At 42.4% G+C, this 26,012-nt stretch overlaps 1 long non-coding RNA gene across 1 annotated transcript; it reads left to right on the forward strand.

The window, feature by feature from the left end:
• The first annotated feature begins 10,474 nt into the window (after nt 1–10,474).
• On the forward strand, nt 10,475–25,326 carry LOC148134621 (uncharacterized). The gene is made up of 2 exons (XR_015755795.1): nt 10,475–10,588; nt 22,577–25,326. It is a non-coding gene; the product is annotated as an uncharacterized LOC148134621 (long non-coding RNA).
• The last annotated feature ends 686 nt before the right edge of the window (nt 25,327–26,012 follow it).

Raw genomic sequence — 26,012 nt, forward strand, 5'->3', positions numbered from 1 at the left:
AAAACGGTTCTGTCAAGAGTTTTCTAAACAAACCAGATCCAGGAGTGTTAAACTAAAGCACAGCGACCCGGATTTATATGGTCATCAGAAGGGGCAGGTTTACAGGTTCCGCCTGTTGGTTTCCTGCTGGAGGCTGAGACTGCCTCCTCGTATCACCTTGCACAGCCCTTACAGATAGGTTCATATTTACACGAGATTATTCTTAAACATGGAAATATACACACCTTGGGATATTGTTTTGCTGAATAGCCTGCTAGGAAGTGTTTTTTGAATGGGGAAAGTGAAATTTAACAGCTTGAAGTATTTTTCAGATGAAGTTTTCAGATATTTTGTTTAAAACAACAAAACAAATTCAATTGGAAGTTGGCTCTCTGTATTTTAACATACTTTCACGAGTAAATAAAACTAAAATCAAAGTTCGAAGATATTATCAGCCAAATAATTAACTGGCCATACTTTTTTCTGGACACTACAAGTCTCCGAATAACCTGTAAATCATACCAGATGTTTCTAAATTCACTTTATACAACTGAATACAGAGCGTGTTCAAAGTGATTATGTATAGAATATTTAATTGGAAATTAACTCCCTTTAATTCTACATTCAACCACAAGCAGAAAAAGCTAAAACGAAGTTCAATACCATTGTCAGACAATACAATTACTGACTTTATTTCTGCAACCACTCAAGTTTCTCTCAAATTACAAAATAAGATATCATTTATATTTGGCGTTTCTAAATTCAGTTCAGGCAAGCTAATATCCAGCATGTCTAAAATGGATATGTTAAGAATGTGTGTGTATGTCACTAAACTGTTTGGACACGGAGATTAGAAGAACCTCACCATATTACAGAATCTCTCTCCTCGTATCTTTTTTTAACATGCACCGACCACAAGATAAATATTTGAAAACGTATTGTAAAGGAAAGCTGTGTGTCCGAGAAATAAAAAGTGGATTGACAGTGATACGTAACACTCAGGTCAACCTTTGAAAGAGAATCTAATAAAGTGGATCAGGCTGGTGAGAAGTTTGAAAATATTTCTCAACATCTAAACCATTGCAGGTAACTGTTTGGGTACATCAGGAGTGTCTGGCAAGTTACAGAGTATTACATCAATAACTGCCACGGATGTAGGTCATAAACAGCACATTTCTCCGCGCATTGGTAACTGTGACACGGGACTTTCAACGAGTAGAAATCAGCGAAAACTATGCATTCCACTGCACCGGTGCTCACTATGTATAAATGGCACACTCGGTTTTAATGAGATGCATTAATCAGAGAATGGTGCAACTGGTTATGCGAGTTCAAGCCAATTCAAGTTTATCAACTTACTTTGAGAAAATGACAAATGTTAGTGCCATGTGGGAGTTTGGGTCCATTAACGTCATATTCAAGAACATTAAAAATCCTCAATACAAACGGTTTACTAACTAGGCTGATGTTCAGCCGGAGTTAATATAAATGTCTGTCATGCAGTCGATTTCCTGTTTTCTGATTGTCACACAGTGAATGCTGTGTTGAGTGGCCATCCTTATTAAAGAAGAAATGCCAAGTGAAGTGTGTCCATTTTGGGTAAACGGGAAAATACAGTTTGTTTGGTTAGATTTTGTTTTAGTTGATTCATACTGCCTTTAATCTACCAGATACAGTAGTTGGCAGCAATTAAGCCGACTGCAGAAATGGTTCTCGAGCTTCCAGTTTCATTTACCGGAAGCATCTGGAGTATCTGCAGTTGATCAAAGATATTTTGTCTCACTGTTGACCACTTGCCAGAAAGCCAACGTCAAACTATAACCAGTGCCTCGGCATAAATAAATCTACTCAGCAGCAATGCTGCAGGAAATATTAATTTTCAGCTGTGCAACTTGGAGAACGGGTCCCTTCTCCCATTAAAACAAATATTCACAGAGTCTCAGTCACAACCGAAAAATCAACTTTTCACTGGAGGATCACTCCAGCACTCTATAAAATTGAGAAAAAAACAGATGGATAGCTGTTCATGGAGTCATGGAGAGAAATCACTTAGAAACAGACCCTTCGGTCCAAACAGTCCATGGGCAACCATAATCCCAAATTAAACTAATCCCACCTGTATTGGCCCATATCCTCCCAAACAGCTCGTATTCATGGACTTAACTAAAAGTCTTTTAAAAGTTATAACAGTATTCGTATCGAACTCTTCTTCTGGAAGATAATTCCTCACACGAACCATTCTCTGTGTAAAAGTTGCCGCTGATATCATTTTAAAACTTTTCTCCTCTCACCTTAAAAAAAGTTCTCTTCTCTTGAAATCCCCCACCCTAGGGAAAAGACATTTGCCATTTTCCTTACCACTCAAACTTGTACAAGGTCACCTCTCGAACTCTTAAGCTCCAGTGAAAGAAGTTCCAACCACCTGGATTTCCAACGGTGGATCTGTGCCTCACATTTTCCCGTGTGTTTAAATTAGAGATCCTCCTGCATCCCCAATATATTACATTCCTTGATATTATTTCAAAGAATTGAAAGGGACTTGTCCTTCCTGTATTGTTCAATTTTATTTTGCTCCAAACATCATCACAAAATCAGTTGTCCATGTCATTGCTGATTCAAGGGAGATCTCTGTGCGCACAATGTCTACTGAGATAACTACATTACCATCCTGAATGTACTTCACAAGTGCACCTCTTGTTCACAAACGCAATTAGACACCAGGGAACAGTGAATACCCTTTCTGCACGCCGCCACACCTTCCCCTTTGCCCTTTGTGAAAACCTTATTGTCAGTATTAAGTAAAATAAATATATTTTGTTTTAACTTTCTTAATTCATGTTGCTGATCTTGACTGAAAAAAGGGATATTGTTGGCAGCATTTCTGGGGGATAATGTGATTTAATTTTCATGTTAACTTAAATTTAATAAGTAAGTCAAGATGAGTTAAAATAACTCGAGAAACGACGATGAGAAACGGGTCATTAGGATTCTCAGGGTGCACCAACTGTTTGAATCATGATATAGTTCTGCCTACAGTTTTCCTATAAGCCAGTATTTAATAGCATTGGATATCATGTCTGTGTGGACAATGGATTTGACCTTACACAATGATCCCGACTGTAATGGCTCCGCATTGCCGTTTGCACTATTTCCATCATATTTTGACGTGAATACAAGTACTTTCCACAGTTGCTGGTGAAGTGATAGTTTACACAATATCACTTAACGTTCATGAAACAAAACAGAAGAACAATGACAATTGAAACAAAAATTACGACATCCATGCAGACAAACTCGTGGGCGCACACACTCATCTGATCACTTCATTACTGTCAGAATGGAAGTGTTTTCGAATGAGTCTCGGAGGATGCTGCTGAGACTGGAATAAAGCAGTAATAACGAAATTCGGATTCAGCTGGAGCTGTTCATTTGGAGCAGAGGAGGTTGAGGGATATTTTTCCTAAGAAACACTCAAATGTGATGCATGGATAAAATAGATGGGAAAAGCCTCCTTCGCTTGGCTGGGGAGGGGGGGAGGCGGTGGCGAGTTCGATAACTAAGGTGCTTAGACACAAGTGATAGACAGCAAACTCACGGGGAAGATTCGGAAAATTCACAACCTGAAAGGATAGTCGATGCAGGAAAACTCAAATCATTAAAAATGAGCTTCGCTATATACTTCATGTGCTATGACCTGAAGAGTTACGGATAATATACTATGAAGTGGGTGTAGGTTGGGAGCTTCTGTATTTACGTGGCACAGGCCTGATGGGCAAAGTGATCCCTCTCTGTCATTAAACATTTCTATTACTCTAAGTCCACTCTTCCTACTTTGTTGAATTCGAAGGCTGTAATTCATATGATTTATACGGGAAATGTTTCAAACTTTCATTTCAATGATATCCCAAATCAATAAAGTCCACCCGACACTCTGTCTAGTGATGTGGAAATTAATGGTCCAGTTAATGATCCCAAATGCTGCCTGGCATAACATCCCTTTATTCAAATAATGATTTGGGGATGCCGGTGTTGGACTGGGGTTAGAAAGTGAAAAATTACACCACACCAGGTTATAGTTCAACAGGTTTATTTGGAAGCACTATCTTTTGGAGCGCTGCTCCTTCATCAGGTCGTTGTGGAGTACAAGATTGTAAGACACAGAATTTGCAGCAAAAGTTTACAATGTGAATGTAACTTTAAGAATGTTCTGCGATTTACATATGAAAGAACTGAAACCAACATGTTCATTCTAAAAGATGAGAAAATTAAGTCAATCCAGTTAAATATTTAATTTACGTTTCTCATCTTTTAGAATGAACATGTTGGTTTCAGTTCTTTCATATGTAAATCATAGGACATTCTTAAAGTTACATTCTCAAGTGAACTTTAACAATTAGTGTCATGTCGGCCCAGATAATGCATTTAAGTTGTGAGGTGTCCTCTGTGAGACTGTCTGTGGCACAATGTTCAGGCTGATTCTGATCTAGAAAAAGGATTTACAGAATCTAACATGGATTCGTGCAGTTTTTGAGAAAAATAAAATGTAATTCTGCAAGTACAAATTCTCCCGACAAATTTCTTTGTGTGTGTTTGTGTGTGTGGGTGTGTATGGGGGGAGGTTATGAGCGTTCGTGTGAGCGTATGTGTATGTGTGTGATTGTGAGAGGCTGCACGTCTGACCATGTGAGTGTGTGTGTATGAGAGAGAGATCTTGTGCATGAGAGGACCCACATGAGTGTAATTGTAGGATTGTGTGTGTGTATGTAGGAGCGTGCCTCTAGGAATGTGTGTGGTGTGTCTGTGTCTGTGCATGCATCTGTATGTGTGCGCATGTCTTTATCTGGGTTTACGTCTGTTTGTGTGTGTGTGTGTGTGAGTGTGTGAATGGGAGAGGTGATGAGTGTGTGTGTGTGTGTGTGTGTGTGTAGTGCAGTGTGTAGTGTGACATGAACCCAAAGACCCGTTTGAGGCCATCCGCACAGGTACCGAACTTGGCTATAAGCACCTGCTTGGCCACTTTGCTTTGGTGCCCATCCTGGAGTTCACCTTGGAGGGCAATCACACGAAGATCCAAGGTCGAATGTCCTGGACCACTGAAGGGTTCACCGTCTGGAAGGGAACACTCCTGTCTGTTAATTGTTGTGTGGTGTCCATTCATATGTTGCAGGAGCTTCTGCTCATTCCCACCAAAGTACTATGCCGCATAGCATCCTTGCCTACAGTGTATGAGATAGACAACGTTGGATGAGTCACATGCGTGCCTGCCATGTCCACACACAAAGAGAGAAAACCAGATACATACCCAGACACAGACACACACACAGACACACACACACAGATACAGATGCACACACACACTCCTACAGACCGTCAAACATTCCTACAGATACACATTTTGAGGAAAGACATTCTGGCTATTGAAGGAGTGCAGCGTAGGTTCACGAGGTCAATTCCCAGAATGGCGGGACTATCTTATGCTGATAGATTGGAGCGACTGGCTTTTCTCCGCTTGTGTTTAGAAGGGGATCTGATTGAGACGTATAAGATCATTAAAGGATTGGACACTCTGGAGGCAGGAAGCATGTTTCCGCTGAGTCACGAACCAGAGGTCACAGTTTAAAAATAAGGGGTAGGCCAGTTAGAACAGAGTTGAGGAGAAACGTCTTCACCCAGAGAGTGGTGTGTGTGTGGAATGCTCCGCCCCAGAAGGGAGTGGAGGCCAAGTCTCTGGATACTTTCAAGAAAGAGTTGAATAGAACTCGTAAGGATAGTGGAACCAAGGGTCACGGGGATAAGGCAAGAACAGGATACTGATTGAGGATGATCAGCCATGATCATAATGAATGGTTATGCTGGCTCGAAGGGCAGAATGGCCTACTCCTGCACCTTTGTCTATTGCCTGTTGTCTATTCCTCACACGGGCTCTCTCGTAAGACAAGCTCTCTCACATACGGTCACATGTACACTCCCACATTCACATGCATCCACTCACAGACTTATACCCCTTTCCACTCACACTCATACTTGCACACATATGCACACTCTCCACCCCTCCGTGACACACACACACAGACACAACCACAAAGAAGTTTGTGAGTTGAATTTGTACTTGCAGAATTAGATTTTATTCTGCTCAAAAATTGCCTGAATCCATGTAAGATTCTGTAAATCAGTTATTTTTTAAGATGAGAATCAGTTTTTTTTTAAAGATTAGAATCACTCTCATGGACAGTCTCGCACAGGGCACCTCACACCTTAACCGCATTATCTGGGCCGACATGATACCAATTGTTAAAGTTCACTTGAGAATGTAACTTTGAAGAGTTCAGCGATTTGCATATGAAAAAATTGAAACCAATATGATCATTCTAAAAGATGAGAGACTTAGTAAACAAGTCAGGTATTTTCATTACATAATTTCAATTATATCACACTGTAAAATTTTGCTATAAATTCTGTGTCTAGCGATCTTATACTCCACAACCATCTGATAAAGGAGCTGCGCTCCGAAAACTAGTGCTTCCAAATAAGACTTGTTGGACTATAACCTGGAGCTGTGTGATTTTTAAGTTTATTCAACTAAGGTCAATAAATTAAATTAACAAACTGAAAAGCACACTCCATACACTTAGGCAGATCAGACAGTTTCATGTCTCAGTAGACACAACTTAAAATTCAGAACATTGTAATGAAGAAAGATGAGCCCTCATAACATTGGAAATTATTTTGTTTGATAAAATGATCCATCGTAGACATGCTTAGAGTAATTCCTGCGAACCAACTTGTTTATTTTTTTTGCCGGGTAACACACGAGATGTTACTTTAATCCGATTGATGTGAACCATTTACACGTTTAAAGTTATTTGAAAACGTTCTTTACAACTGACATGCCAGCAAAGTTTAGAAATTATGGATCAAAATGGGCAGTTGTTTTTTTTTCGACTCAAGGAAGATCCATAGGGATGGTTTGCAGGTGGAAGTGTTTGGACCTGTGACTGCTTTCATTTATAGTTTTGACTAAGCTCTTGGTAAACAATGAACAGCTTCTCAAGTTGCTCTCACACGAACCTACCAACCATTGGGATCCAGGAAGACGGTAATAGAAAATTTAGTAAGGACCGAGCGAGGTTTGCAGATGGGACGACGAGGTGACAATGACATTTAGCACAGGGATTTTTGACGTAATTAATTTAGCTAGGAAGGACACAGAAACACAAATTCATGTCTCTGTTTGCATTTCCATATACTATAAATTACTTTTCTATTATATTCTAAAATACTGGTGTCTTTGTCTGTTTGTAGTTAATACAGCATGTCTTCTCCTGGGCTAAGATAGTTCATTTATTTATTGAATACAAGACTCTATCTAAAATACGCTGGACTTTCTCTCAGTAGTGACCCAACTCGTGTCAGCTTATATCACTGGATGTGCTTTTTCAGCAATTCAATCTCTCGTGGATTTGGAGATGCTGGTGTTGGACTGTGACTTACAAAGTTAAAAATCACACAACACCAGGTTATAGTCCAATAGGTTCATTTGGAAGCACTAGCTTTCGGAGAGCTGCTCCTTCATTGGGTGGTTTTAGAGTATAAGACCATAAGACACAGAATTTATCGCAAATGTTTGCAGTGTGACCTAACTGAAATTATATTTTGAAAAAGACATGGATTGTTTGTTAAGTCTCTCATATTTTAGAATGAACATGTTGGTGTCACTTTCGTTTTGGGTGCATGGTGGCACAGTGGTTAGCACTGCTGCCTTACAATATAAGAGACCCGAGTTCAATCCCTGTCGCTGTGGACTGGGACTACTCTTCACTAGAGTCATCAAGTCATAGAGTTATGCAGTTCTAAACCAGACCTTTCGGTTCAACTCATTCATGCTGAACAGTTATCTGAAACTAATTCGCCCCATATGCCAGCACTTACCCCATATCTCTCTGAAATCTTCGTACTCATGTAACCACCCAGATTCTTTTTAAATGTTGCAATTGGACCAGCCTCCACCACTTCCTCTGGCAGCTCAATCCATGCACGTTCCATCCTCTGCGTCAAACCTTGTTCCCTTAGGACCCTTCTATGTCTTACCCCTCTCACCTTAAATCTATGCCCAGTAGTTCGGGACTCCCAAACACCAGGGAAAATCCCTTGTCTATTTATCGTATCCATGTTCATCATTCTTTTACAAACTTCTATAAGATCACCCCTAAGCTTCCAACTCTTCGGGGAAAACAGCCCCAGAAAATTTATCCCAACTCCTCAGAATCTGTGTGTCTCCCTACACCCCACATCACCCTCCCCACTTCACGGAGTCTGCATGTCTCCTCATTCCCACACCCAAGGCTCTGCGTGTCTCCCTCCCCCCCACACCACAGTCCCACTCCCACAGTCTGAGTGACTCCCTCCCCCCACGTCCCCATTTCCAGTCCCCAGAGTTCGAGTTTCTCCCACACCGCACACCCCATTCCCACTCCCCAGAGTCTGTGCATCTCCCTCCCCACACCCTCATTCCAACTCCCAGAGTCTGTGTGTCTTCCGCCATCCACGCCTCCATTCCCCGTCCCAAGAGTTTGAGTTTCTCCAAACCCCACACCACAACCCACTCCCAGAGTCTGTGTGTCTCCCTACCCCTCACACCCCCACCCCTACTCCCCAGAGTCTATGTCTGTCTCTCACCCCACAACCCAAACTACACTCCCCGAATCTGCATGGCTCCCTCCTCCCAACTCACACCAATCCCCGTTACCAGAATCTGTATGGCTTCCCCCCACACCACAATCACACTCCCAGGGACTGAGGGCCTCTCTCTCTGCACGCCTCCATTTCCAGTTCCCAGAGTTCGAGTTTCTCCAACACCGCACACCCCATCCCCACTCCCAGAGTCTCTGTGTCTCACTTCATCCCCACAACCCCATCCCCACGCCCCAAGTCCGTGCATCTCCCTCCCCAACACCCCCATCCCCACTCCCAGAGTCTCTGTGTTTATCTCCCCTCGCACCACCATCCCCACTCCCAAGATCTGTGAGTCTCCCTCCCTCCATAGCCCCATCTCAACTCCTAGAGCCTTTGTGTCTCCCTGCCCCCAATGCCCCATCCCCACTCCCAGAGTCTGTGTGTCTCTCACCCCATCTTTACTCCCAGAGTCCATGTGACTCCCTCCCCTACACCCCAACCCCACTCCACAGAATCTGTGCATCTCTTCACCCATACTCATCCCCACTTCCACAGTCTGTGTATATCCCTCCTGCAACATCTCCATCCCCCTCGCAGAGTCTATGTGTCTCCCTCTCCCTCACACACCCATCCCCACTCCGCAGTCTGTGTGTCTCCCTCCTGCAACACCTCCAATCCCACTCCCAAAGTCTGTACTTCTCCCCACTCCCACACTCCCATCCCCACAACCTGAGACTGTGTATCTACCTCCCTTTACATCCCCATCCCCGCTGCCACAAACTGTGTCGCCCTCCCCTTACACCTCCATCCCCACTCTCAGAGTCTCTGTGTTTATCTCCCCTCACACCCCCATCTCCACTCCCAAGGTCTGTGAGTCTCCCTCCCTCCATATCCCCATCGCCACTCCTAGCGTCTGTGTGTCTCCCTGCTCCCCAATGCCCCATCTCCACTCCCCAGGTTTCTCTGTCTCCCTCCACTCCCCATACCCCCATCCCCACGCCCAGAGTCTGTGTGCTCCCCTTTACCCCACAACCCCATCCCCACTCCGCAGAGTGTGTTTAACACCCTCCCCACACACCTCAATCCTGATTCCCAAAGACTGTGTCTCCCTCTCACCCCACACTGCCATTTGCACTCCCGTAGTCTGTGTGTCTCCCTGGCCCCCACATCTCCATCCCCACTCCCTAGAGTTTGTCGTCTCCCTCCACACCTCCCCACACTGCTGGGGAGATGATGGCTGCAGAATATAGAATCTAAAACTGATTTTAAAAAACTTTATATCATAAGAAAAAGTAACAAAAAGTGCAAGATCAGAATTATTAAAAGGTACAGTCGAAGTGTTCCAGATTTTGAGAATTGAATGATCTTGTTAGATGGTTTGGAGATTCGTCCAACAACGTCCTGGAATCGGACTGTTAAACCGAGTTCGACAGGTTGATTTGTAAATGTTACTTCAACGTAATTGCCCCATGAACCTGTTACCAGATATAGGCCACATTGGCAGATGTTTCCTCAGACTGTTTCCCCTGGGTTTTTATTTTCTGATCAGAAGTGAAATGTGTGGCACACAGAAACAGGAAGTTTTGTGTCAGCTGAGAATGACACACGGGGCAACAATTCCCTGTTATCAATGCAAGCAGTCTTCCTGCCTGTGAGGGTGAACGCACACTGACAGCATCAAAACCAAATAGGCAGATTACAGTTGGTTTCAACATTGTATTCAATTCCATTCCCAGGTTCCAGAATGAAACATAAAGCACCCAAGATAATTTTAGCTAAAGTACATTAACTGCCAGCCGAGAGTTATCACTGGGCGAAACATGCCAAAGGACAATTATTAGTTGCATTTGCAATTCTCTGTTTAAACACGGAAACCTTTCGCAAACTTCGGCGATATCTCAGGTCAAAGGCAAGGAGAGTTTGCATCAATGCACAGGTATTTCTACCTTGTACCTATCTTCAGTCATATTTTGCTGTTCTCTTTTTGTTTCATTCATGTAAGATATCAAGAAGCAATATAAGATATTAGTTAGTGAATAACAGGTATTTCTAAGAGAAAGAGGAGAGATTTAGCGCTTCTGGTGTGACGCCACGAGATTTGATTAAATAATGACCCGAGGCAGTAGCGATCTTGTTGCGAATTTTCTCTTTGTTCTGAGGTCACAAACAGTGGGCTAAGACTAGTATTATTTAATTAAATAAGGACAACTATGAAGGTATAAAAACAGAACTAATTAAAATGAGTTGGTAAATCATTCAAAGGAATAATTAATAACGGTGTGCTAATTATTAACGCCAAAAACGAGATTCCTGGATAGAATGTTGTTTCCCTGGAGCTCGGGTCAGGGATGTCACCGATCGGTTGCAGAGCATTCTGAAAGTGGAGCGTGAACAGCCAGCTATCGTGGTGCATATAGGCACCAATGATATAAGTAAAAATTGTGATGAGGTCCTGAAAGCAGAACTCAGGGAGACAAGAGAGAAGTTAAAGATGAGGACCTCGAAGGTAGTGATCTCAGGATTGCTACAAACCCCACGTAATGGTCAGGATAGAAATGAAAGAATAGGCAGGATGAACACGTGGCTTGAGAGATGGCGATGGAGGGAGAGGTTCCGATTTGTCGGACATTGGGGCCAGATCTCGGAAAGGTAGGACTATTACAAATTCAGGTCTACACCTGAACCAGCCAGAAACTGATGTCCTTTGGGGAGCTTTTGTTACTGCTGGTGAGGAGGCTTTAAACTAATGTGGCAGGGGCTGGGAACAACAAGAGAAGACGAGTAGACAGTGAGGGGGAAACTGCAGACTGTAAGGATCATGAAGCTACCATTACCAAGGGGCAGAGTAGGCAGAGAGCAAATGAACGCAAGAGAACTGGCAGTCTGAAGGGCACACACTTTAATGCAAGGAGTATAGTGAGTAAGGCAGAAGAACGTAGGGCTTGGATTGGTGCCTGGGAGTATGACGTTATTACGATCACCGAGAATTGGTTGAAGGAAGGGCATGATTGTCTACTAAATGTTCCAGGATATAGATGATTGAGACAGGACAGGGAGGGAAGTAAAAATTGCGGGGTGGGGGTGGGGGGGGGGAGTTGCTTTACTGGCTAGGGATGATATCATGTTTGTGCTAAAGGAGGACACTAAAGAGGACTTGAGCAGTGAGGCATTATGTGTAGAGCTGAGGAATAAGAAGGGTGCAGTTCAATTTTGGGGGATGAAATGCAGGCTCCCCAACAGTGACCGTGAGGTAGAAGAACAAATAGGTAAACAGATCATGGAAAAATGTAGAGACAACAGGTTGATGGTGAAGGGAGATTTTAATTGTCCCAACATTGACTGGGAAACACTTATTGGCAGAGGTCTGGATGGGCCACAATTTGAAGGAGCGTCCAGTAAAGGTTTCTAGAGCAGTATGTCAATAGTCCAATGCGGGTAGAGGCCATATTGGACCTGATGTTGGGGAAAGATCCAGGCCAGGTGGTAGCCGTTGCAGTGGGGGATTTCTCTGGGAACAGTGACCACGATTCTGTAAGTTCTAAAGTACTGGTAGACAAAGATGAGAGTTGCCCTCAGAGAAGAGTACTAAACTTGGCCAATGCCAATTATATCAAAACTCGGCACGGGCTGTGAAATGTGGATTGGGAGTCGATATTTGAAGGGAAGTCCACATTTGACATGTGGGAGGCTTTCAAAGATAAGTTGAAGATAGTGCAGGACAGGCATGTCCCTTTGAAAACAAGGGATAGGTAACGCAAGATTCGTGAACCTTGGATGACAGGAGTAATTGTGCGACTAGCCAAGAGAAAAAAGGAAGTGTACATAAAGTTCAGGCAACTAAGAACGGAATGGGCCTTGGTGGAATATCAGGAGAGTAGAACCAATCTTAAATGAGGAATGAAGTGGGCTAAAAGGGGTCATGAAATAACTTTAGTGAACAGAATTAAGGAAAATCCCAAGGTATTTCATTCATATATTAGAAACAAAAGGGTAACTATAGAAAGTTTTGGTCCTCTAAAGGATAAGGAAGGAAGGTTGTGTGTTGAACCTGAGAAAATGGGTGAGAGTCTCAATGATTACTGTGCATCAGTGTTCACTGAGGAGACGGACATGTTAAATGTTGAGGTTAGAGATAGAAGCTTATTTACTCTGGATCACATTGACATTAGGGGGGAAGATGCGTTGGGTAGCCTAAATGGTGTTAAGGTGGATAAAGCACCAGGAGAGGAGGGATCTATCCCAGGTTGTTGAGGGAAGCGAGAGAATAGCTGAGGCCCTGACAGATATCTTGGTAGCATCCTTAAACACAGGTGAGGTGCTGGTGGACTGGAGGGTTGCTCATGTTGTTTCCCCTGCACAAGAAGGGTTGTAGGGATATTCCAGACCAGTGAGCTTGATGTCAGTCCTGGGAAAATTGCTATGAATGTACTGAGGGATGAAATCCATTTATCTTTGGAAAGGAATGGGATTATCAGTGATAGACAATGTGGTTTTGTGTGGGGGAGATTGTGCCTTACCAATTTAATAGAGTTGTTGAGGAAGTGACCAAATTGATAGATGAAGGAAAGGCTGTAGATGTCATATACATGGACTTTAGTAAGGAGTTTGATCAGGTTTCCAATGGTAAACTAATGGTGAAAGTGAAGTCAAATGGTGTGCAGGGTGTTCTAGTTAGGTGGATAAAGAACCGGTTGAGCAACAGGAGACAGGGAGCAATAATTGAAGGAAGCTTCTCGAAATGGAGAAAGTTGGTCAGTGGTGTTCCACAGGGATCAGTGCTGGGGACACTGTTGTTTGTGATATACAAAATGATCTGGAAGAGGGCATTGCTGTTCCGATCAATAAGTTTGCAAATGACTGGAAGATTGGTGGAATAGCAGAAAGCATAGGGGTCTGTCAAAGAATACAGAAGAATACAGTTAGACTGGAGAGTTGGGTGGAGATGTGACAGTTGGAGTTTAATCCAGGCAAATGTGAGGTGATGCATTTTGGGAAGTCTAATTCTAGAACAAACTATACTGAAAACGGAAGAGTCTTGGGGAAAATTGATGATCAGGGAGATTTGGGAGTTAGGTTGTACCCTGAAGCTGTCTGCACATTTGGATAGAGTTGTCAAGAAGGCATATAATTTGCTTGTCTTCATCGGATGGGGCATTGAGTATAAAAGCTGGTAGGTCTTATTAAAATTGTACAAAACCTTGGTTCGGCCGTGTTTAGAATGCAGTGTACAGTTCTAGTCGACACATTACCAAAAGGATGTGGACACTTTGTAGAGGGTGCAGAGAAGGTTTACGAGGATGTTGCCTGGTGGAATAGGTTGAAGTTGTTTTCATTAGAGAACAGAAGATCGGAGGGAGGGGGGTGCGGTACCTGACTGTGGTCTACAAAATCATGGAAAGTGCACTCACGGTGGATAGAGATAAGCTTTTTCCCAGGGTGAGGGATTCAATAACGAGAGTTGACGCATTCAAGGTGAGAGGTGAAAAGGTTAAGGGGGATACACGCGTGAAGTCCTTTACACCGAATGTGTTCGGTGCCTGGAAGGCGTTGCCAGCAGAGATAGTAAAGGCAGGCACGGTAGATTCATTTACGGTGGGTCAGAACAGATACATGAGTAGGACACAGATTCTTAGGAATTGAGTAATAGGTTTAGATAGTGAATTTGGATCAGCACAGGCTTGGAGGGCGGAAGGGCCTGTTCCTGGGCTGTTAATTTACTTTGTTAATTGTTCTTCCTTGTGTAGTAATGGACATTAAAGTAGATATTTCAGAATATGCCGCGGAGATCATTTCTGCAGCGTAAGAAAACAAAACCCAAAGAAAACAATCACAATCCATGTTTCAAAATAAAATACCGGCACTAAACTGAGCATAAATCTATATTATTGCACACTGATAGGGGCTAGTCCAGAAGATTTGACAGATATAGGAAAGTGGAAGAATATAAGTTTAATAAAGAAACAAGTATCAGACTAAAAGTTAGGGTGAGCTAGTTAGATTAAATAGACAGAGATATTACTGACATGTTTTAAAATATAATTAACAATATGGACGTTGGTGTTGTGGACATTGAGTCAGTGAAACTAGCAACAAAAAGGAAATGATCAATTCATTGTATAGGTACATTGCGACAGTCCTCCACATCAGAAATAGGTGGAAAATCAGGAAAACCAAAGAAGGTTGAGATAAAATTAAAATTACAATCGCCAGTGAAGCGTTCCTGATAAAATAGTTGTAGCCCAGATAGGGGTTCAACTTCATGCTCGGAATATTAACAGAAAAGTGACTCGCAAAATGTTTCATGCATTAGTTTTTAGTTTCCAAAATCAGGGAATGTTCTATGAGATTGGAAAATTGTCAATTGAAATCCTTCATTAAAAGGGGGAGATACAGAAAGCAGAAGCTACTTGACAGTTAAGTCAGCTTCTTGCATAAGGAGTAAGATAGAAACTATTATCAAGAACGGTCAAGTTAATCAGATGGAATCAATGTGACTTTGTAATGGAAAAATCATGCCTGCAGTTCATTGCAGATTTCTGACGAATTTCAGCGTGTGCAGTTGATAAAGGAGTAGCAGTTCATGTAATGTATTTAGATACAGGAGTCATTGAAACATAAAAATATTGACCAGGAGTAGGCTATACACATCACCGAGCTTGTCCTGTGATTCAATACAATCAGGGCTAATAAAAGTCCAATGAACTTTCACAGCACTCCCTCTATGGTGATAATAGCTTTCCAGACATAAGGAAAACTTAATTGCACACCGTTCACCAATTATGGTCTACCCAAACTGCTATGCAACTAAAGCAAAGCTTCATTGCTCCAATGTTCAAATTATCTTGTAGTAAGGGCTCACATTCCATCAATCTTCCAAATGTGCATTGAGTAAAGGGTCACATCAAACATTTTTCTGGTGGATAATTAAGCAACTCATCGGAGGGGTAGGCTCCACAGATATTTCTATCGTCCCTGATGGAGAGCACAACATATCAGTTAAGGCTGAAGCATTCACAGCAATCTATCGTCAGAAGTGCCAATTGTACGATCCATCTCAGCTTCGTCCAATTATCAGCAATATTACAGATACATGTTTTCAGCCAATTCGCTTCTCTCCCCGTGATAACAAGATACTCTGGGGAGCACTGCTTACTCAAACATTATGTAGCCGACAAAAATACTGATGGCTTGAGCGAGGCAAACACTTCCAGTGTAGCTGCAACACTGGCCAAAATCCGACAGTGTGTGAAATAGTTGAAAAGTGTGGTGCTGGAAAAGCGCAGCAGGTCATGCAGCATCCGAGGAGCAGGAGAATCGACGTTTCGGACATAAGCCCTTCTTCAGGAATCAGGACTCCTGAAAAGGGCTTATGCCCAAAATGTCGATTCTTCTGCTCCTCGGATGCTGCCTCGCCTGCTGCACTTTTCCAGCACCACACTTTTCAACTCTGGTCTCCAGCATCTGCCGTCCTCACTTTCTCCCAGTGTGGGAAATAGCCAGGCACGTCCTGAGCACAGAAAACAGGACAATCCAAACTGACAAATTTCTGCTCCCATGCTCAGTCATGAGTTGGGTGTGTGAAAATGCCATCAACAGAGCAATCAAGCAGCACTGGCTCAGCAATAACCTGCTCAGTGACATGAAATGTGGGTTTCACAAGCTCCACTCAGCTCCTGACCGAATTCCACACTTGTTTTAAGCATTGACAAAGAACTGAGTTCCTGAAGTGTGGGCAGAGCGACAGCACTTGACGTAAAGGTCACATTCGCCCGAGATTGATATTACAGGGCCCGACGAGAACTGGAATCAGTGAGTATCAGGTGACAAACTCTGTACTGCCTAGAGTCGCACCTCGTACATTGAAAGATGGATCTGATTGTTGGAGGTCAATCGTCTCTGCTCAAGGATATCTCCATTAGAGTTCCTGAAGGAAGTATCCTTGGCCAAAGCATCTTCAGCTGTGTCATCAATCATCTTCCTTTCATCATAAGACCAGAATTGAAATCTGCGCAGATGATAGCACTTTTTATGACACCTCGTACATGGAAGCAGTCCACATTCAAATGTAACAATATAAGGACAATATCCGGAATTGGACTGACGAGTGGCATTGACATAACTTCCAGACAATAAGAGATAATCTAGCAGAACGCCTTGACATTCAATGGTGTTACCATCATTGAACCCTCCCCCCCACCCCCCCCCCCCCACCCCCCAACCCCATCCCTACTATCAACATGCTAGGTTTTATCGTTAACTAGAAACTGAACTCGACATTCCATATAAGCACAACGGTTAGAAGAGGAGGCCAGAGGCTAGGAATTCTGTGGCAACTAATTCATCCTCCTGACCCCCAAAGCTAATTGACTCTCGAAAAGGCAGAAGTTAGGAGTGTGATGGCACAACTCCCCACTTGACTGGATGGGTGCAGCTTCAGCTACACTCAAGAAGCTTGACATCATCCAGGACAAAGCATCCCACCTCAGTAGTAGCCTTCTCACAAGCACACATTGCTTCCAAATCTGATACTCAGTACAATCAGTATTCAGTATATAAAAAATACACTGCAGTAATTGACCAACATCCTAAGACAGTACCTTCCCATGACCACTTCCATCTCGAAGGACAAGAGCAGCAGATATATGAGAACAGCAATACTTGTAAGCTCATCTCTAAACCACTCAGCATCCTGACATGGAAATATTTCATCGATCCTTCACTGTGACTGGATCAAAACTCCAGGAATTCCCTTCTTAAGAACATTTTGGACCGCAGCATTTCAGAAAGGCAGATTATTTTGATCTTCTGAAGGACACCTACTGATGGGTAATAGCGCTCACTGTGTCGCGTAGGTCAGTTACAAAAAAAGATCCTTGAAGTGAACATATCAGTTCAATAAAGTGGTTAAGCAGGCATTATGAATACTTGATAAGCAATCGAAAGATCTAGATTCAGAGTTCAATCTCTACCATGGTAGCTTCAATTCATTGAAGGATATGAAATGAAAATTCTGGTGTAATGAACGATGATCATGGACCTTCCAAAGTTCTCAAGCAAGTTCCATGGCTCATACTGTCCTTCAGGTGACGCCTGCCCTTCCGACCTGATCTTCCCACCCGATTCAACAATAAGGTGCTTGTTCCTTGCATGTGACGAACGTGACTCAGAAGCTAAACATTTGTATTAAAGCTTCTTCTGAAAGATTAACCATAATTAGTCTAGCAAGATAGCAGACTTTCGAAAAGATAGCTGACGACAACATTGGGATATGTGACTAACATTTTCATATTTCAACCAAGAACTCAACACGTGCAAATTATGGGGGAGCATGGAAATCTGAAAGGAAAACAGAACAGAAATTTGGGAATTATGTACCAGGTGAATCAGGTTCTGCAGCCAGAGCATCAGATACAGATTTTAGATTGAGTATTGGATGCAAAGTCTCCTGTGATGCTGCCAGCATTTCATTCCAATATTTATTCGTGATATAAAGTGTCAGATTTATTGCATTTCTGTTTGTGAGAGCTTTCTCACTGCATTCCCAACATTAGGATCAGAGTGGTAATATCACTGGAAGAGTATTTCAAACTCCAGTTGGACTTTGAGTGGACAGGAGGTGGAATACACCATTTGCCAAGGGGAAATTTGAATTCAAAGTAATCCTGGAATCAGGGAAAAAAGTGGTGACAAGGTAACCACAGTCAATGGAAAAATACTAAAACAGCTGGTTTACTAATCACCATTAGAAAATCCGTCTATCGCCTTGACCTCATCAGCCAACATCATGGATGGTACTGTGGCTCAGTTGTTAGCACAGCTGCCTCACAGCGCCAGGGAGCTGGGTTCGATCCCCACACCCCGCCACCCCACCCCCGTCTGTTTGGAGTTTGCACATTCTCCCTGTGTCTGCGTGGGTTTCCTCCCACAATCCAAATTGGCCATGCCAACTTGCCCACAGTGTTACGTGCCCTAGTCAGGGGTAAGAAAGGGTAGGGAGATGGGTTTCTCTTCGGAGGGGCGGCCTGGACTTGTTGGGCCAAAGGCCCTGCTTCCACACTGCAGAGAATCTAATCATCAGAATCCGCACCCACTGTCAGGTAATTGATGATTTCTGAAGTGGCACAGTGTGTAATTAGGGAGAGATTCCCATCGATGACTGAACCAGCAACATCAACATGTTATGAAAGATTAAAAGAAAATATAAGCGTGACTAAACCTCGCAACAACAACATCGATTAGATGAAATTGCTGTGGCGGTTCTTGATTTCATTTCAACTATTTTATATGAATATTCTAAAACGCACTTTGAGCTATGTTGCATTGTTGGAAATTTTACTGTATAAAAGGACGACAATATAAATCAATGTTCAAAGTGGATCCATTTGGAGAGAAATGTTTCATTGCATGAACTTCCAGAATTCAAATATTAAGCTAAATTCAAATGTTAAATTATGTTCATCTTCCAGATATAAATAATATCTGTAGCAATCGATAGTCATGAAATTTGCATTCACTTCTGCAAACTGTCAACATTCTTCAAATAAACTTGGTTTGATTTGAAACTTATCATTTGAAACTCCGTTCATCTGGCTTTACTGTCATCAACTCTTCTTTGAAACCAGTGAAACGTTTATGTAAATAAACACAGAAATAGAACTCTCAGAATAGATGACAGAACAACAAAACCCCAGGTTATATTTCCCCACAAGCACAGCACACAAATAATGTCAAATATGCAAATAAAACAACGGATTTTAAAAAAGTATTATTCATTTGTAGGACCTAGGCATCTCTTGGCTGGCTGGCATTGATCCCTACTTGCCCTCGAGAAGGCAATGGTCAGCTGCCTTCTTGAATCGCTGTTGTGGATTGATCCATTATGCCGGTAAGCAGGGAATTTCCATACTAATTGATGTTAGTCCCTTTAAATATACAAGTTGTCTGATTCTAAAAATCACAGTGATATCAATTTCCAAGTTTAGTCCAAAAAAAACTACAATTTCCAGATTGATTGGTACAGCTAACGTTTCTTTCTCTGTCTCTCTTTCGCTTTTCCACTCCTGCCTTCCCCCATTTTTTATATCTGATGCCGTGTTTTGCATTTCCACAATCAGACAATGTTTTCTTAAATAACATGAAGTCAACGCCTTACCAATATATTGGCTCATAGAGTCATAGCGATGTCCAGCGTGGAAACAGACCCTTTTGTCAGACTCGTCCATGCAGACCAAATATCCCAACCCAATCTAATCCCAGCTGCCAGCACGCGACCCATATCCCTCCAAACCCTTCCTATAAATCTATGTAGATGCATTTTAAATGTTGCAATTGTACTTGCCTCCACCACTTCCTGTGGCAGCTCATTCCATACACGTACCACCCTCTGTGTGAAAATGTTGTCCCTTAGGTCTCTTTTACATCTTTCCCCGCACACCCTCAACCTACGCCATCTAGTTCTGGACTCACCCACCCAGGGAAAAGACTTTCTCTATTTATCTTATCTATGCTCCTCATGATTTTATAAAACTCGATGAGGTCACCCCTCAGCCTCTGACGCTCCAGGGAGAACAGCCATAACCTATTCAATCTCTCCCTGTAGCACAAATCCTCCAATTCTAGCAAAATTTTTGTAAATCCTTTTTGAACCTTTTTCAAGTTTCACAATATCCTTCCCAAAGGACAGAGACCAGAATTACATTAAATATTCCCTAATCAATGTCCTGTACAGCTGCAACGTGACCTCCCAACTCCTGTACTCAATACTCTTACCAATAAAGGAAAGTATACCAATCGCCTTCTTCACAATCCTATCGATTTGCGACTCTGCTTTCATGGAGCTATGAAACTGCACTCCAAGGTCTCTTTGTTCAGCAACGCTCTCTAAGACCTTACCATTAAGTGTATAAGACCTGCTATGATTTGTTTTCCCAAAATGCAGCACTTTGCATTTATCTGAATTAAAATCCATCTGCCACTTCTCAGCCCATTGGCCCATCTGATCAAGATCCCATCGAAATCTGAGATAAGCGTCTTCATTGTCCACTACAAATCCAATATTGGTGTCATTTGCAAACTTACTAACTATACCTCTTATGCTCGCATCCAATTCATTTATATCAATGATGAAAAGTAGTGGACCCAACACCGATCCTTGTGGCACTCCACTGGTCACAGGCCTCCAGTCTGAAAAACAACCCTCTACCACCACCCTCTGTCTTCTACCTTTGAGCCAGTTCTGTATCCATATGGTCAGTTCTGCCTCTATTCTGTGAGATCTCACCTTGCTAACCAATCTCCCTTGGGGAGCCTTGTTGAACGCCTTACTGAATTCCATATAGATCACATCCACTGCTCTCATCTCATCAATCCTCTTGGTAACTTCTTCAAAAAACTCAATCAAGTTTGTGAGACATGACTTCCCACGCACAAAGCCATGTTGACGATCCCGAATCAGTCCTTACCTTTCCAAATACATGTACATCCTGTCACTCATAATTCCCTCCAAAACCCTTCCCACCACCAACGTCACGCGCACTGGTCTATAGTTCCCTTGGCTTGTCCTTACCGTTTCTTAAACAGTGGATCCACGTCAGCCAACCTCCAGTCTCCCAGCAACTCAACTATGACTCTTGATTACACAAGTACCTCAGCAAGGGGACCAGCAATCACTTCCTTAGCGTCCCATAGAGTTCTAACCTACACATGATCAGGTCCTGGGGAGTTATCCACTTTTATGTGTTTCAAGGTCAATTATGAGGAACCGGAAGCGGGCGATTTTGTCAATGAAGTGTTGTCTTCTATTCAATGACGTTGTGGTTGGACTGATAATCCTCACCTCCGCTTTTCAACCTTTTCCCAATCAGCACTGATTCCATTAAAGATTCAAAATCTGCCCAGTTACATTTGAAAGTACCCAATGGCCCAACCTCGGTGTCCTGTAGTAAAGAATTCTACAGATTCACTTCATTTTGGGAGAAGAATTTCTCTTCTGCCTTAAACCTGTGACCTTTAAGCCAGAGATTACACTCCCTGGTCCTGAAATCTCCCAAAAGTGGAAACAACATTTCTGCATTTGAAGCACCATGTTTCCTGAAATTTCAGAATGTCACCACTGAATAATCTATGTTCCAATTGGTACAAGCTCAAACTACTCAATCTCTGTTCTCAAGACAGTCCCTCAGTTGCCAGTATTCAGCTGTGATATGACGAGAGCTTCTTCTAAGTTTTAACAAAACTTACAGTCATACAGTTATACAGCACGGAAGCAGATCCTTCGTTCCAACTCATCTGTGCTGAACTAATATCCCAATTTGACCGAGTATCATATGGCAAACAGGTGACCCATATTTCTCTAAATGTTTCATTCTCGTACACACATCCAGCTGCCTTTTAAATTTTAAACTTATACTCGCCTCCACCACTTCCTTTAGCAGATTTTTCTGTGTATACACCACCATCTATGTGAAAACGTTACCCTTCAGGACCTTTTCCAACGTTTCTCCTCTCGCCATAATCCTCTGTCTTATACTTTTGGACTCCCCAACACTCTGAAAAAGACCCTGGCTATTCATCATAACAATGCCCCTCATGATTTCTGGATCTTGTTCAGACCAACCCTCAGCCCCCTTTCCTCGTGCTGCAGGAAAAAGAAAAGCCCCAGACTATTCAGGGTTACCTTATAGATTAAACACTGAGAGCTTGTTTCTGGGAATGCACTGCGAGTCAGGCAGCATCCGAGGAGCAGGATATTCGACGTTTCGGGCAAAAGCCCTTCATCAGGAATGGAGGCAGGGAACCTCCAGGTGGGTAAGTGGAGCTCAGTCCATGGGATGATCATTCATGGTATTGTTGAACCCCATCGTAGGGTCAGATGGCTGAATCCTTCTCACATTTCTTACGTTCTGGTATTGTTATGTTTTTACAGACCTCCAATCCAAAAGACAACACTCCACGACCACTAAATAAAAATCAAAACAACTGCAGATGTCGTGTATCTGAAACAAAAGAAAACGGAAATTGTGGAAAATCTCAGAGGCTCTGGCAGCATCTGTGGAGAGAAAGCTCAACTCTCCATGATGTCCTGGTTTTCCTTTAGAGCCAACTTACGTAATGCCACCACATTAGCCAATCTCCAATCTTCCAGCACCTCATCCATGATTATCAATGATACAAATATCTCAGCAAGGGGCTCAGGAATCTCCTCCTAAGCTTCCCACTAAGTTCTGGGAAATACCTGATCAGATCTCAGGGATTTCAGAGATTTCTCTCTGTTTTTGGTTTCTAGATATGCAGTGCCTCCTCTACTCTGAGATGAACTCTTTTTAAGGCATCGCCATGTATTTCCCAATTTCCTTAGTTTCCATACACCTATTAATGCAAAATATTTGCTCAGTGTCTCATCCATCTCTTGTGGTCTCACACATAGACAGCTATGTTGGTCTTTAAGCGGCTGCATTGTCTCCTTGGTTATTTTTGTACCCTTACTGCATTAATGGAATCGTTTGGGATTTTTGTTAACTCTATTTGACAAAGTGACTTCATGCCCATTTTTGACCCTCGTGATTTCCGACTGCCCTTATATCCTTTTCCGGATTCACTCGATCCCAGCTGTTTACACCTGATATATATATCTCCTATTTCATGACCAGAGTCTCGATTTCTCTTGTCATACTGCTTTCCCTGCACCGACGAGATTTGCCCTTCACACAAACAGGAACATACCATCACTGAACTCTCATGATCTCATGTTTAAGTGCTTCCCAATTCCCAACCGTCCCTTTTCCAGCGAATAGCCCGCTATCTCCACCCCAACCAGATTTTCAAAGTTCCTGTCAGACACCGTCAAACCTGGCCTCACTCCACTTTGAAACATTCATTTTTTAATCAATTCTACCCTTTTTCATAACGGTTTTCAAACTAATGCGATTACGATTACTTGCTCCGACGTCTGCCCCCCAGGACATCTCAGTCAATTATCCTGCTCCGTATCGCAACAGATGTTCAAGCATTCCACAACCTCTAGTAGGTGCTTCCATATATTGAATACGAAATTTTCCTTGCATAAACCTCATCAATTACTCCCCATCCAAGACCTTAACACTATGACAGTCCCAAAATATGTTTGAAAAGTTAAAAATCACCGACCATAATCCGATTGTGCTTAGACATAGCTGAGACCTCCTTACATATTCACTTGCGAATTTCCAATTGACTATTGAGAGGACTATATTACACTCCCAGAAAGGTGATCACCCCTTTCTCAAAATTAGGTTCCATCCATGTAACGTCACTGGGCAGTCTCCCAGGAATTTCCTCGCAACATCCAGCCATAATGTGCTTCTGAACCAGAAGTACCATTCCTCCTCCTCTCTTGTTTCCCCCCTCACCCCGACTGTTCTTTATATAGCATCTGCACCCCTGAAGATTAAGTGGCCAGTCCTGTTCATGCCTGAGCCACCTTTCTGTAATGGTTATGATATCCCCATCCCACATTCCCATCCATGTCCTAAGTTCACATGTCCCATCTATCAGGCATCTTGCACTCAAGTAAATGCTGCTTTTCAGTCTTACCTCATTTATGCCAAACTGTTGCCTGCCTTGACTCTTAGAATGGTTCACCGTGTCTATTTTACGATCCTCAACCTTTTCCTTTTTCTCACTATTGTGTTGAGTCTCACCATCACCCTTACCAGGTTGAAGCCTTCAGGGTACCACGAGGAAGATTTCCTGCAAGTGTATTGGTCCCTTTCCAATTCAAGTGAAACCTGTCCCTCTTATACATGTCATTTCTGTTGGTGAAGAGACCTCAATGATCGGAAAATGAGAATCCTAGCCCCTGCGACAGCTCCTCAGCCACGCATTTATCTGCTCGGTCTTTCTTTTTGTTCCAACTCTCAATATCCCATTAGTTTTTAAACAAAGCCCAGCATTATGTTTGCCTTTGTTGCAGTTAAAATTAAAAGCTAGCTTCTCGTCATTCTGTGATGACGATTCCCAAATCTGTTCTGTAGATTTCAGAATTCAATCTCTATGTAAATAATATTCAGTTGCTCTACCGTTCCTGCTAAAATTCATACCTTCATTTATTATGGCATTTCTCATTTACTTCACCACGTTATATTAATATGCAAAGTTTCTTGTTCCCTCTCTTTTCCAATCTATAGCCCTCTGCAAACTGTTTTGCTTCATACCCACCAATTACCTCCTCTACAACTTTTTTGTCATTTGCCAACTTATCTGCAGTACATTCACTTCCCTCATCTAAGTCGTTAAAATATTTTGTAAATATTTGTGTCCCCTGAACCTGATTTATGTGGTATCCACCAACTACAGATTGACATCCTGTAAAGTTAAATGTGTAATCAAGCACTCTTACGATTGTGATTTCCACAATCTTCTCTCCGTGGCAACACAATACCTCCGAAACCACAGGCTGTTATCTTGTTAAATAATCTTATGTGTGGTACCTTATCAAATGTCTTCAGAAAACAAAAAAAATCACTATTTCCTCCTTTTTCTCAAAGAATTCTAATACATTTATCAAGCGAGATTTCCCTTTTGTAAATCCATTCTCAGTCCTCTTGATCATGTCATGTACTTCTAAATGCTCGGGTGTTACGTGCTTTATTAAAGACGACGCAATTTTTCCAATAAATTATGTTAATTTGCCAATAATGGCCTCAGTCAGACTTTTTTGTGTCCATACTTTTTTTGAGTAAAGGTGTTACCTTGTCACTTTGCCAATCCAGTAATACTTTTCTGAAACCTAATGATTATTGGAAAGTTACAACTATTGCATCCAACACATTTTTTTCTTATTTATTTTTCTATCTTGGATTGCGCCTCATAAGTTCCAGTGCATTTTGCGGTAAATACTCCAGCAAATTTCTCTGACGTTTTCTTTGTAGTGAAAGTCATTGTGTTGCATTGCTCGCCGTTTCTTTTGCCCTTCATTATTTCGTAATTATAGAATGTTCTTTGCCTGCGACTTTCACAGCAGGTGCAGACTATTTATTCATCTTTTCTGTCATTTCGTGGTTCCCAGTCACGAATTCCCAGCTTCATTCAATATGGGCCTATATTCACGTTGGCTTTTCTCTTCAGTTCTTTCTATTTAAGGATGCTCTTGCTGTCCACTTTAATATCAGCTGTAGTTTCGCTTTCGATGTTTACCTTCTCCTTCCTTATTAATCTTTACATAGAACATAGGACGTTACAGCGCAGTACAGGCTCTTGGGCCCTCGATGTTGCGCCGCCCTGTCAGACTGATCGGAAGCCTATCCCACCTACACTATTCCTTGTACGTCCATTTGCCTGTCCAATTTGCTGGCTTATTGATATTTCTGTAAACATTCCGAATT

Source organism: Chiloscyllium plagiosum, unplaced genomic scaffold (assembly GCF_037043375.1).
Source record: "Chiloscyllium plagiosum isolate Xiang-an unplaced genomic scaffold, Cpla_swu_hap1 HiC_scaffold_53Y, whole genome shotgun sequence".
In the NCBI taxonomy this organism is placed as follows: Eukaryota; Metazoa; Chordata; class Chondrichthyes; order Orectolobiformes; family Hemiscylliidae; genus Chiloscyllium; species Chiloscyllium plagiosum.